The sequence below is a fragment of the Enhydra lutris genome, unplaced genomic scaffold, assembly GCF_002288905.1.
Source record: "Enhydra lutris kenyoni isolate GAN:26980312 unplaced genomic scaffold, ASM228890v2 scaffoldscaffold4, whole genome shotgun sequence".
Taxonomy (NCBI): domain Eukaryota; kingdom Metazoa; phylum Chordata; class Mammalia; order Carnivora; family Mustelidae; genus Enhydra; species Enhydra lutris.
Genome location: NW_019154088.1, coordinates 10,414,999 through 10,428,598, shown reverse-complemented (window position 1 = coordinate 10,428,598; position 13,600 = coordinate 10,414,999). Strand labels below are relative to the sequence as shown.

The 13,600-nt window shown below is 42.2% G+C and overlaps 1 protein-coding gene across 5 annotated transcripts in view; it reads right to left on the bottom strand.

Annotated features, from left to right (window-relative positions):
- LOC111158227 (MGA, MAX dimerization protein) overlaps positions 1-6,010 on the bottom strand; it is a 103,554-nt gene extending 97,544 nt beyond the window's left edge. For 4 of the 5 annotated variants that reach the window (XM_022520166.1, XM_022520155.1, XM_022520160.1 and 1 more), the window contains exon 1: positions 5,972-6,009. The gene's annotated coding sequence lies outside the window, so the exon portion shown is untranslated. Of the gene's footprint in view, positions 1-5,971 lie in introns of all 5 variants that reach the window. The other variant, XM_022520152.1, reaches the window with a different exon arrangement.
- Positions 6,011-13,600: the final 7,590 nt, after the last annotated feature.

Sequence of the window (13,600 nt, the reverse complement as noted above, 5' to 3'; positions counted from 1 at the left end):
GAGAGGCAGGCAGAGAGAGAGGGGAAAGCAGGCTCCCTGCCGAGCAGAGAGCCAGATGTGGGGCTCAATCCCAGAACCCCGGGATCATGACCTGAGCCAAAGGCAGAGGCTTAACCCACTGAGCCACCCAGGCGCCCCTCTAAGGCCTCACCTTAAGTATGCACATGCACGCACAGACACACACATCCATAAGTGATGCATACAAGATCCTTCCCTGTATTTCTTTGTATAACAGCAAAGGACTTTGGGGGTGTGGGAGAATCCATCAAGAAAGACTGGTTAAATAAATGGTGCTACATCTAAAGAATGGAATACTCTGCAGCTAAAATGGTAATGTATAAATATTAGGGACTCTTATTTAACAAGATATGTTAAGGGCAAAATGTTCCAAAGAGTGGTAGATTACGCTACACTTTTTTATAAAGTTAAAAACAAAAAGCCAAAGAAAAAAACAAATAGGTATGTATTTGCCTGACATATATAGACTATTTGTAAGGAAAAAAAAAGGAACTAGCATTGTTGGCTGTAACAAGGGAAAACTGGGAGGATGGGAAAACATGTTCTAAATTTTTTCCCTTGTGAACGTACAACCTATTCAAAAAGTGTTAAAACTGGTTAATTTTTTAAAGTTCAAATGAAAAATCCCACAAATATTGTATGATTTCATTTATATGTAATGTCCAAAATAAATAAATCTGTAGAGACAGAAGTAGATTAGTGGTTGCCACCGGAAGGAGAGAGGGATAACCGGGACAACCACTCTACCGGGACAACTATGGATGGGGTTTCTTTGGGAGTGAAAGAAATGTTCAGGAACGAAAAAAGTGAAGTGTACTCTTTAAAATGGTACATTTTACGTTATGTGATTTATATCTCAATAAAAAGTTATAAAGAAATCTCAGGGGGTACACCTGGGTGGCTCAATGGGTTAAGCCTCTGCCTTCAACTCAGGTCATGATCTCAGAGTCCTGGGATCTAGCCCCACGCCCCACATAAGCTCTCTGCTCAGCATGGAGCCTGATTCCACCCCCCACCCCCGCCTCTCTGCTTGTGATCTCTGTCAAATAAATAAATAAAATCTTAAAAAAAAAAAAAAAAAGAAATCTCAGGTTGTTATATTCAACTGATGTTGTTCAATTACCTAAATATTCTACAAATATAAAGTTATCTCCAATTAGCTTTTACACAAAAAGGAAGATGCTACATCACTACTCCTGTTTAAGTGGGTCAGTAATTTTGATTAATCAAATCCATCTTTTATTGGTTCTCCTAATTTTAATTAAAAAGTCTAATTTTATCTTTCATCAGAGCTACTGACAAGCAGCAAAAATCATATGATCTGAACTTTACCTTTTTTTAGAGAACTGACCAAATGAACAAAAAAATCTCCGGAACTTAAAATATTCACAATTAGCCTGAGGATAATAGATATTTTAAAAGTCAAGACTTCAAAAAAAGGTTGGCTACTGTTTCCTATTATAGCTAGACATAAAAAAAGAAACCTACTTCCTTACACTAAAACACTAATACCCAGGAAAGATTAAAAAATATATATATCTTCTCCGATTTGGATCTTACTCTTAAGAGATAGAATTTAGGGTGATTCTTTCCAAAGGCTGCTTCAGGCTTAAGGCAATTAAGCTTACTGTTTCCTAAAACTAACAAGTTTAGGCAACACCTATCAGAGATTGATAAGGCAAAATTTGAACAGACTTAGAAATCAAAATTAAGGGGCACCTGGGTGGCTCAGTCAGTTAAGTGTCTGCCCTCTGCTAAGGGCATGATTTCAGGGTACTGGGATCAAGCCCCACGTGGGGCTCTCTGCGTAGCAGTAAGCCTGCTTCAGCCTCTCCCTCTGCCTGCCTCTCCTCCTGCTTGTGCTCTCTCCCTTGTTTGCTCGCTCTCTCTCAAATAAACATATAAAATCTTTTTTAAAAAATCAAAATTAAGGTGACTATAAAAATAGTAAAGCTTAGTTCACAAATACCTCTACAATGGCCTATAACTCAATGCAAAATCCTGTACTCAGTTCATAAAGTTCAAAGTTTTTCTCATAAGCCACCAACAATTTTTGCAATTATATAAAACATTCTTTTTAAGTACATTTAAATATAACTAAGGTGGCAAAGAAAAAAAAAATTCAGCTATTCCAAACCTATGAATATATTAAAGGGTTCAAAATTTCTTAAACATTATCTTCTATAATAGTAAAATCTTAGGTTTCAGATTACAGGTAAAACTAGAGCAAAGAAGTTTTAACTAATACTTTAAAAGCACTCTTAAGGGGAACCTGAGTGGCTCAGTCCGCTAAGCGTTTGACGCTGGATTTCGGCTCAGGTCAGGATCTCAGGTTTTTGAGATGGACCCCAAGAGGCTCTGTGCTGGGCATGGAGCATGCCTAAGATTCTCCCTCCCTCTCTCCCTCTGCACAACCCCCATCAAAAATAAAAAGCACTCCTAAAAATCTATGAAATGTCAAAGATTCAACTGACAGAAATCCCATTTAGTGTTACAGAATACACTGAGTAAATTTTATACTAACTTCATACACATAATTTCAATTATTCTTTTTGCCTAAACAAAGAAATTAAGTGCAGAAAAGTCAGCCTGCTCTATCTGAACTCTGCACAGGTAACAAATATAAAAGCAATGTAAAAATGTGTATGAAGATAGGAAAAAGAGCTTTCAGACTTATGATCTGTGTAAGGCATTTATTTTAAAAAAAACCTCCAAACTATTCCATGACTTGATGAAAATGCATAAAACCAAAAAACCTAACTTATGACCAAAACAATCTCTACTTCTTGAACCTATACTGCTACTAGTATAGAAACAAGAAATTGAATTCTTATTCCATGCCAATCTTTAAGCAGAGTCCACTATAAGCACGCCTACATTTCTGGGATCTATACAGGATCTTAGAATAAGAGGATAGTCAATTCAGTATATTCAGCTACTTCAGATACATAAGTAACTAAGGCTTTAACCGATTGCAAAAATCAAATGTACTTTAGGAAGGGTTAAGTTACTCATGAAGAAATAAATCTATTAAAAATACCTTATATTTGGCTCTCTAAAAGCTTCAGGGAAGACCACAGTTGGGGTACACTTACAGCTTAACATCTGAAAAGTCTCACTTCAGCTTTTCAGTATCAAGCATTTATCTATATAACTACAGTAATGAGCCACGGAAGTTAAGTTTAGTAGTGGATGATAAATACCATTCCAAAAAAATCCCATCAGAACACACACACACACACACACGCGCTTTGAATGTTTTCAGATAATGTGACAAGCGCCATAAATCACTACAATTTCAGAGTCCCTATTCTAAATGTCTTTTCACCAATGACCTCTTTAGGAAATGTTTAACTACTAAAGCCATGACCCTCACACAACTTAAAAATACACCAGTTAGTTTACTAGGTAGTTACCTAATTCAATGATTCATGTACTGCCTGCCTCCCACATTTCCCCGTCCAAAAAAGCACCCAATCAAAATAACATTACTTTAAAAACAAAGAAATGCTGGTCAACCTATTCTGAATGTTCCCAAAGTTGCTTTAAAAAGGGGGGGGGGGGACGCCTGTTTGGCTCAGTGAGTTAAGCCTCTACCTTCGTCTCAGGTCATCATCTCAGGGTCCTGGGATCCAGCCCCACATCAGGCTCACTGCTCAGCAGGGAGCCTGCTTCCCCCTCTCTCTGCCTGCCTCTCTGCCTACCTGTGATCTCTGTCAAATAAATAAATAGAATCCTTTAAAAAAAAAAAAAAGGCAACCTTTCGTACAAATGTATTACTGTATGGCAAGCACCAAGATGTAAGTTTGCTCCTTAATATAATCACTACAAAAAATAAAAATAAACACTCACTACAAAAATATGGTTTAAATTAAACTAAGTCTCTGAAACACAAAATTTAAGAGAATGAGTTCATCAGAATGTCGGTATTTACCAATATACAATGGGCCCAGAAATTCAAAAAATCTTAAGAAAAACAGAATCTGGGGGGCGTCAGGGTGGCCTAGCCGTTAAGTGTTTGCCTTCAGCCCAGGTCATGATCCCAAGGTTCTCAGATTTAGCTCCCTGCTCAGCAGGGAACCTGCTTCTCTTCTCCCTCTGCCCCTCCCCCTGCCTGTGCGTGCGCGCGCGCGCTCTACCCCTGTCAATAAATTAAAAGCCTTAAAAAAAAAAAAACCAACTTGGATATAATCAGAAAACATAACAGTAAATGGTAGCAAAACCAGTAAAATAGCCAACCACCAATTCTTAACCATTTGGTTGATTTTAATAAGTGATACTTGCAGTCTATATTATTAAGCACTTAACTTCGGACCAGACAACATCCTGAGGATTTTATAATCACCACAATCCTGTAAAGTAAGTCGCAAAATACTACCTGAAATACGTTAGGTTTTAAGGCACAGAACTGCATTTGCCTAAGACATTAAGTCCCATCCCTTCTCTTCCCAGATACCACCAGTTAACTGCTAACTCCAGAAGCATTTTCTATTCCTAGGAATGGTCCCTTAACTATAACTTGGGGTAATCAAGCTCTCAGTTTATGGCAGAAACGGCTAGTAATCAAACTGCCACTCTACCCTAGAATAAGTATGGCAAAGTACCCAGGGCACTGAATTTCCTCAAGTCCTAAGCATGTGTTTTTTGTTAGGTGAACTCAACCCACTTAACCCACACAACCGCTGGAAACATAACCACTGGGAAGCAAGAAGCACCAGCACTGATCCCATACCCTTGTAAGTGAAAAAGCCTCCTGCTAGTTCCTGCTAGTCCCCGGGAGGAGCAGTCGCCGTCGACTATCAAGGGCCCAAAATCACCGCTTTTTAACTGCAGAGATTAGCTAGCCGACAACCACGTGAAAAAATGCCGCAAAGAAAGCTCTTCCGGAGAAGAGTCGTCCGGACAGATCACGTGCCGCCGGCCGGAACCTGCCGAGCGCAGGGCGGGATCCAGTCGCATTCTGTTACCGTGGAGACTACAGAACCAGCCACCCAACCCTCTCGGGCCAGCCCCCTTCCCAGCAGTCGTCACGCCGCCTTCAGGCACTTTCCCTGCAGCCTAGCCGCGGCGTCGTGCCCGAAAAGAATAAGGAGACCAGGCAGTATTTGCCAGAGACTACACCATAGAAGCCTGAGAACCTTCACAACACCCACGGGGGCGCGCGGGTGGACTCGAGAGTTCCCTTGATCCACGTGTCTGCTCCGGCGACGCGAACCCTGACCGTGGTCTTCTCTCAGAGACGGCTGTTACTTTGGTCACTCACGTTGTTCTGCCGTCAGTCACCCTCCTTTAAGACCTCCTTCACCCCTCCCAGCTTGCACCCTCCCCAGGAAGAGGCAACCCCAGGGTTCCAAAAGCAAAGCAAAAATCTTCACGGGAAGACATTACCACTTTCCACTCACAACCCAGTTTGAAATGATCTCTAACTTCTCCATGCTCTTCGCACATAGATCCTTCAACTTTGGTTAGTGGTACTCGAACAGACTGTTATATCCCAGACCCACCTACCACTGAGGGCAAAGACCTCCTTGACAATTTAACAGACGAGGGAAAACTCATAAACGGAGAACTAGCCAAAGGTTGCCCACAGAGGAAAAAAGAAAATAACACCTGCTCTTCCCACCTGTTTTCCCCGCCCTCATTTCTGCACTTAGTAGCCACCGGTCTTTTGTTTACCAAGTTCCCACTCCTGTGTGGCTCACTTCCTCGCCCTCCTTCTTTATTAAACTCACGCGCGGTCCTGCCTCAAACAACTTGCCCGGAAATTACATGCTAAAAAAGACGTTTACATAGGTGTCAAAACGCTACACAGAGCTCCTTAAAAAACGACGTCAGCACCGTTTCCTTCAGAGTTTTGGAACCCGGAGACCTGAACTCTATAATGCAAAGCGCACAAGCGCAGCTCTCGACCTAAAGCCCCGCGCCGCGCTGAAAGTCATCACGCGGATCGTACCATGCGGTGCGGCACCCCACGCACGCGAGGGCAGGGCCGCGCCAAGGGCGCTTCTCACCCCGCCCGCCTCGTGGCTTCTCTTTCTGGCGTCGATGTTCCCAGTTACTTCGCTGCGCGACGCGGAAGTGAGGCCGGGAACGCGCGCGAGGTGACATGCGCAGCCTCGCTCCGGGGGCCACAGGCGCGCGCCAAAGGCAACCCCGCGCAAGGCCCGGCCTGGCCGGTGCGTGCGAAGATCGCACAGCGGAACGCTTCTCACGCTGTTCAAATGAACAAGCGCTTCAAACTCTCAAAAAACTCTCTTCGGGCCAGTACTAAAGCGACGCCCTCCACCCAGGCCCGAGAGTTACCGTGCGGGGCGTGGTCGGCTTCACCCGGAGTCCTTCACATCCCGCTGGGGGCGGGTTATTCTGTTCGGTTCGCACACCGTGTGTCCGCTCCAGCTGAAGAGCCTGCGCGCGCACAGGACGTCCACGTCACCGCGCACGCGCTCCTACCCGCTCAGAGCCCGCCGCGCAAGCGCAAGAGGAGGCGCGAGCAGCACCTCCCTCGCCCCTCCCCCAACACTAGGAGGCCAAACGGCCCGGGAGCAGCGACAAGACCCTTGGGACCCGCCCCTGGAGCTCAAGCCGCTGCTTTTCCGGGTCCAAGAAACCGATAAAAGCCTAATGAAGCTTCCAGAATCAAGAACGGCGAGGGAGGAAGAAGGAACCCCAATTCCCTCACCCTCGCACACGAAGGCTTCGTGAAAACTGTGAAACCTTTGCCCGCGGGCTTTCTCAACTGTGCCCTCCACCGTTTCCCTCGGGCTTCTCAGCGGCCCCGCCCCTGCCGCACCCAGTCCCACCCACATCTGGCTCCACAGCCCCGGGGGCTTCACCGGTTCGTCAAATGAATCCGCGATCTTCCTCCCCAATGTGCTGTGGGTTTGGATAGCGCCAGACCGTCGGGAAACCTTGAAGAAAAGACTGAGAGACGGGTGGTCGAGTCTACAACATCCATGACCCAAGAACACTAGGAAAGTAGGAAGGAGACCGAAAACTCCACTACCAAGAAGGAAGAGAAGAGTTGCCATTAACTTGCCTGACAAAGATGAAAGATGTCCTAATAAAACAGTAAACCGTGGAAACAATTTTTTGCACGACAGAGTATTATCTAAGCTTTAATGCCCTGATCCTGTGTTTTCAATTTTTGTTTATTCAAGATATTTAGGCTATGAAGTGCAAAGAAAAAAACTGCTGAATATTATGTCAGGCAGTCGCTGAACAAGTTAACGAACAGTATTTCTCCCAACCAAATATCAAAAATTATTTCTTCCTACCCCTTACCAGCTGCTCCTTCTTCTGAACTAACAGTCAAGTAGTAAAAAGGGACAGTTGTTTAAAATGAGAACGAAAAGAGGCAAAATAGAAAGCAGAAATTGTGGTCCATGTTTCCAAACTGTATTCTTTCAACTCTTAACAAGAATTAGCAAATACTGAGAAGTACTCATTGCTTGGTGACCTAATACAAAACACTATATGAAGGAGAATGAGGGGATTGAAAGAAAGGAGCCAAGAGGAAGAGACTTAACCAACAGGATTAATCACAGCTGGACCAGAAACATTAGGAAGAAGGGTCTTGTTTCCCTTCATTCTGCTCTTCCTCTGCCACACCACAGGAAGAAAGTGTGATGGAGTTACAGTATGGACTGGAAAATGTGTAGGCTAAAGGTCACAGACTTATGAAGTTGCTCTGAAACCCCCATACAGGCACTGTCGTCAAGAGCATCACCAGTGCAACAAATGAATAATATCCAAAATCCTAGGCAAAACTAAACATAAATTTCTGAAAAACACCTTCCTCCTCTTCCCTGACCTCAAAAACCTCTCTTCCTGCCTTGTCAAAATCTCCCACCTCTTCCAAGAATGCTTTCCTCTTAAGGGTCTAAGGTTTCCTCGCACAAAATTAAAGGCAGAATTGTGTTGACATTGATTCTAAGATGTAAATGACTGATGACTGGTTAACAACCATACCTAGTAGTAGTTGCATCCCAAAGAAGACGTTGAAATAAAATCTCTCATTGGAGAATCTCAGAGGACACCGTGAAAGACAGGGAAATTGGAGATTTTCTTTTGCTACTCTTCCCCTACATCAAGCAAACATGAAATGCCAGATCTTTTAGAACCACCACCAGGGGCTCTTGATTTCTACTCATGTCATGATCTCAGGGTAGTGAGATCAAACCCCACATCTGGCTCTGTGCTCAACCAAGAGTCTGCTTGAGATTTTCTCCTTCTGCCCATCACCCAGCCTGCACATACTCTTTCTCTCTCTAAAAATAAAATATTTTAAAAATAAAAGGCATCCTTATATAACCCAAGTTTTTAATATGCCAAGCTAACTAACTGCTAAAGCTGACACTCCTGCATTTTACCTCGCTATTAGAATTCTCTCATTTCAGGGGCGCCTCAGTGGCTCAGTACATTAGGCATCCCAACTGGGGGTTCTGGCTCAGGTCATGATCCTCAGGGTTGTGGGATGGAGCCTGCGTAGGGCTCTGCATTCAGCATGGAGTCTGCTGGAGATTATCTCCTCTCCCTTGGCTCTTCCCCCTGCTCATGCACACACACATTCTCTCTCTCTCTCTCTCTCCCTATTCTTAAAAAAAAAAGAAAGAAAAAAATCCCTCATTTCAGTTATCATTGCTAACCCCTGCTCATCAGCCTAACACAAAAATCTTTCCCTTGGTTTCCCTTGTTTGAGCTTTCAAAAAGATATTTTAGTAAATTTAAGGGAGGTAGGGATAGAGAATTCATGGAATATGAACACAATTTTGATCCCAGATTGCTCTATAAACACATAAGCCCTATTCCACTTACATGCACATTTTTTCTATTCAAATATTTGAATGTCTTGTATGTGTTGAGGATAGGGCAAAGACTGGCACTTCTTGCACTATTCAGATGTCTACACTAGAACTCCAGAAGTTGGCAAACCTTAACAGAATCCACCAACAAAACAAACTATATTCCTTATCCAATCTACTCAGATCCCATCAACTCAGTTCCAATATCTACCAGTGACCTACCTCTCTGAAGTGACTAAAATGTTTGGTCATCATCTTAAATCTTTAGACAAAGCCATCACCACACACATCCCCAAAACCCCAGGGTTACGGTCTTATTTACTGTATTCCTAAATCAACACAATAAAAACCATTCTTAGAATAACAGCTACAGACAAAGTTATAAAAAAGGCTTTGCACCCAGATAAATAAATAAACAAATAAATAAATAAACTTCCTTCACTAGCAATAAACTTGCTGGCATGTGTTAGGCAGCAGGAAAAAAAGAGCAAATCATACTAGTTTATACACAACCCCATTCCTGGCTACCATTTAGTACTGCAACTAAAACCAACTCTTCTATCTACAGGCAAAGTATGACTAGCTCCAATATGTGAAACCTGAACTAAGGAATTAAAAGTGGCAAAAAGTCCTATCGTCAAAGAGCCAACAATTTTCTCAATAAAGAGCTCTAAAACCTTCCTAACCAGCATAGTAATATGATTAAAAGCATGTTTTAGAAAATGTTGAGAGAGGTAAAGATGGAAAGAGGACAGAATGTGACAGAATGTTATCTCAAGCCCACATAATCACCTTCCTTACCTTTTGCTAAGATTTTCCCAGATACCTCAAGCCTAACTGCTATTAACCCACCTTTCAGGCATAAGTTTCTGTCACTTCCTCAGGAAACTTTTCTTAACCCCCAAGGATCAGATGAGGTCTCCTTTTAATATGCTCTCATAGTACCCTGTATTTCTTTGTAGCACCTACCACAACTCTTATTTTTATTTTTTTATAGATTTTATTTATTTGAGAGAGAGAAAGAGAGAGAGAGAGAGAGACTACAAGTGGGGGAGAGGCCAAGAGAGCAAGAAGTAGGCTCCCCACTGAGCAGGGAGCCTGATGTGGGGCTGGATCCTGGCCCCTTGGGGATCATGACCTGAGCCAAAGGCAGCTGCTTAACTGACTTGAGCCACTCAGGCGTCCCCACAACTCTACTTTTAAAACTATGTATTGGGACGCCTGGGTGACTCAGTGAGTTAAGCCACTGCCTTCAGCTCAGGTCATGATCCCAGGATCCTGGGATCAAGTCCCGCATCAGGCTCCTTGCTCAGCCGGGAGTCTGCCCCTCTCTCTGCCTCTGCCTGCCTCTCTGCCTGCTTGTGTGCTTTCTCTCTCTCTTTCTGACAAATAAATAAATAAAATCTTTTAAAAAATAAAATAAAATAAAATAAAACTATGTATTAATTAATGTCTTGCCCACTAGACTGTTAGCTCCACTCTATTCCAGTGCCTACTACCATGCCTGGAACACAGCAAACACAAACTATCCGTTGAATAAATGAATATGAAACCATAGGTCCCAGTTTTCCAGGCAAGTCCAAATACCAAATACTGATTTACTGTCAACAATTTGGGATTTGGAAAACAGGACCTATAAACATTTAACCACACTCACGTTATATATGCAAACAAGGATTCCGCTTTGACCAATGTTTTCCAAAGAGGTACAGTTTTAATTAGAAAAAAACTAGTTAAAAAAATTAAATTTAATTAAAAAAACCACTGACTCTCATCACAAATTATTTCTCCTTAAAGAAATGGATAAATATTACTGATAGATACTTGAAGTGATAAGAATATTTTCCTAGGGGGCGCCTGGGTGGCTCAGTGGGTTAGGCCTCTGCCTTCGGCTCGGGTCCTGGTCTCAGGGTCCTGGGATCGAGCCCCGCATCGGGCTCTCTGCTCGGTGGGGATCCTGCTTCTCCCTCTCTCTCTGCCTGCCTCTCTGCCTCCTTGTGGTCTCTGTCTCTGTCAAATAAATGAATAAAATTAAAAAAAAATAAAAGATTTAAAAAAAAATATTTTCCTAGTAAAGTCTAATTACTTACTACCTTTTGCCTGAATGACTTTTGACTGAATATTTCTTAGAAAAATCAACAAAGGCAAACAGATTCTTTGCATTGTAAGAAATATTATGATTCTATAATTTACCATATGGTAATAAAAGCAACAAGTTGTAATGAAGACTGTCATATGCATATACTCATCTACAAGAAAAAATCAGTAATTACCTTCAGAATTAAAGGATACCTTAGTAACAGTTTCTTTTCTGTTTGTTTTACTATGACCTCAAAGAAAAATGTCAGAAATCAGTAACATAAAGGAAGTTTAAAAAGTTAGTTCCAGGGGCGCCTGGGTGGCTCAGTGGGTTAAGCCTCTGCCTTCAGCTCAGGTCATGATCTCGGGGTCCTGGGTTCGAGCCCCGCGTCGGGCTCTCTGCTCAGCAAGGAGCCTGCTTCCTTCTCTCTCTCTGCCTGCCTCTCTGCCTACTTGTGATCTGTCAAATAAATAAATAAAATCTTAAAAAAAAAGTTAATTCCAGATGAATTACAAAATAAAAAAGAATAGGTCTAAAAGAAACATGAACAATGAAAGTTGTCAATGTACTACTGAACCCTTAAAAGAAACATCTTATCTAGAAAAGCATAAAAGGAAAAACAGGAAGAAATTTACCTAAGCTGAAAGCTGCACAAAGCTTTAAAACGCTCATGAGAACGTATAAAAACAGAAAGTAGAACTACTGGTCAAAGATGAGCACTGGGAGACAGCAAGTAACCTTCAAAGCTAGAATCAGGCAAAAATCAAGACGCTTATAACAAAAAAAGAGACCGAAAAATTGTCCACAAATGCATATGAAAGAAGTCATGCCTACTTTACAAGAAGGACCACAATGCTTCATGAAAATGAGTGATAGTCAACACAATAGTTCCTAAACTACTAGACATCACAGATCAGTAAAATTTAGTTGACCATCATAACGTGACCACATTTTTACATAACAAAGTATACCACCTACTATTACCATTCTTTCTTAAAATGGTGGATATTTTAGGGGCTTCTGGGTGGCTCAGTCAGTTCAGCATCCAATTCTTAATTTTGGCTTAGGTGATAACCTCAGGGTCCTGGGATCAAGTCCCACATCAGGGCCCTCTCTCAGCAAGAAATCTGTTCCAGCAAGGAATCTGCTCTCTCTCTCCTTCTGCCCCCCAACCGCACTCGCTCACACTCTGTCTCTCTCTCTCTCTTTCAAATAAATAAATAAATCGTTTAAAAATAATAATGGATATTTTAAGACCAAAAATCTAGGCAGAACACATCTCATAATGAGTAATACTCTTTTATTTTGAATACATTTATATTGATGAAAAATCTACTACATTGTCCTTCTTTCATGATATACTATTGAAACCTTTGCAGCAGCAGGGCACCTGGGTGGCTCAGTCACTAATCACCTGCCTTTGCCCCAGGTCTTGATCCCAGGGTCCTGGGATAGAGCCCCATTGAGCTCCCTGCTCAGTGGGGAGCCTGCTTCTCCCCCTCCCTCTGCCACTCCCCCTGCTTATGGGCACTCTCTCTGTCAAATAAATAAATAAAGTCTTTACCAAAAAAAAGAGAGAGAGAGAAGAAAAGAGAACTTTGCAGCAGGTATTTAGAAATAACAGCTAGCCATATATACAGCAAGTCTCCCTAGATAGCTAAGATTTGGTTTCTGAGAAAAAATAACATATAAAGGCATAGGACAGGGTATAAGTCACCTTGCCAAGAAATCAAGAGTCAGCCTCTCCTCGTCAATAATACAGGAGAAAAGATGTTAGCTAGGAGATACCCCAAACCAGACTACAGGAGATACTCCAATTCAGTCTAAAGAACAGCCACGTGATCAGCAAGCTACTCTGAGCATGTGCTGGGGAGAGAGGGAGGCAGCAGGTTTCTGAAAATAAGATGATAGCTATTGCACTGTAGCAAAATCTTAGAATCTTGATAGGGCTATGTGAGAACAATGTAGTGAAACCAAGAATCAAAGTCAGACTGAGTGACTCTCCCAACTAATCACTGCATACTTAAAAACTGGAACACATGGTAGCTCAGTGTGGCAAAAGCACAGGTAGGTCAAGCTACACTTAGATTAAGCTGGGCTCCAGGCATATCAGACATAAAGGAAAAATGGTGAGGGGGAGGTCAGCACTGTTTTATGTGAAAATTAACCTATGGGATTTTAAATATGACTTAAAGAGAAACACCATAAAAGGATTTTTTTTTTTTTTTTAAGATTTATCTGACAGAGATCACAAGTAGGCAGAGAGGCAGGCAGAGAGAGAAAGGAGGAAGCAGGCTCCCCGCTGAGCAGAGAGTCAGATGTGGGGCTCAATCCCAGGACTCTGGGATCATGACCTGAGCAGAAAGCAGAGGCTTAACCCACTGAGCCACCCAGGTGCCCCATAAAAGGATTTTAAAACCTTTACCTTGACTAAAAACGTTAGCCATGATCTAACCACTGGGGGGCAGGGAACACCTGTTAAGAGACAGGAGAAAGCAGTACTGAAATAGAGAATATAAAGATTACTCAAGCAACTTGAACCCAGTGCATTATCCAAATTACCTATGTAGAGACCATAAATTGTACAGATTATACAGGGACAGTATTTTTCATCCAAAAACTAGTTCCACCCAACATTCTCTGGGTTATGTAAACACAAATAAATAAGGATACAATCAATTCAATAATACTTGTTAAGCAC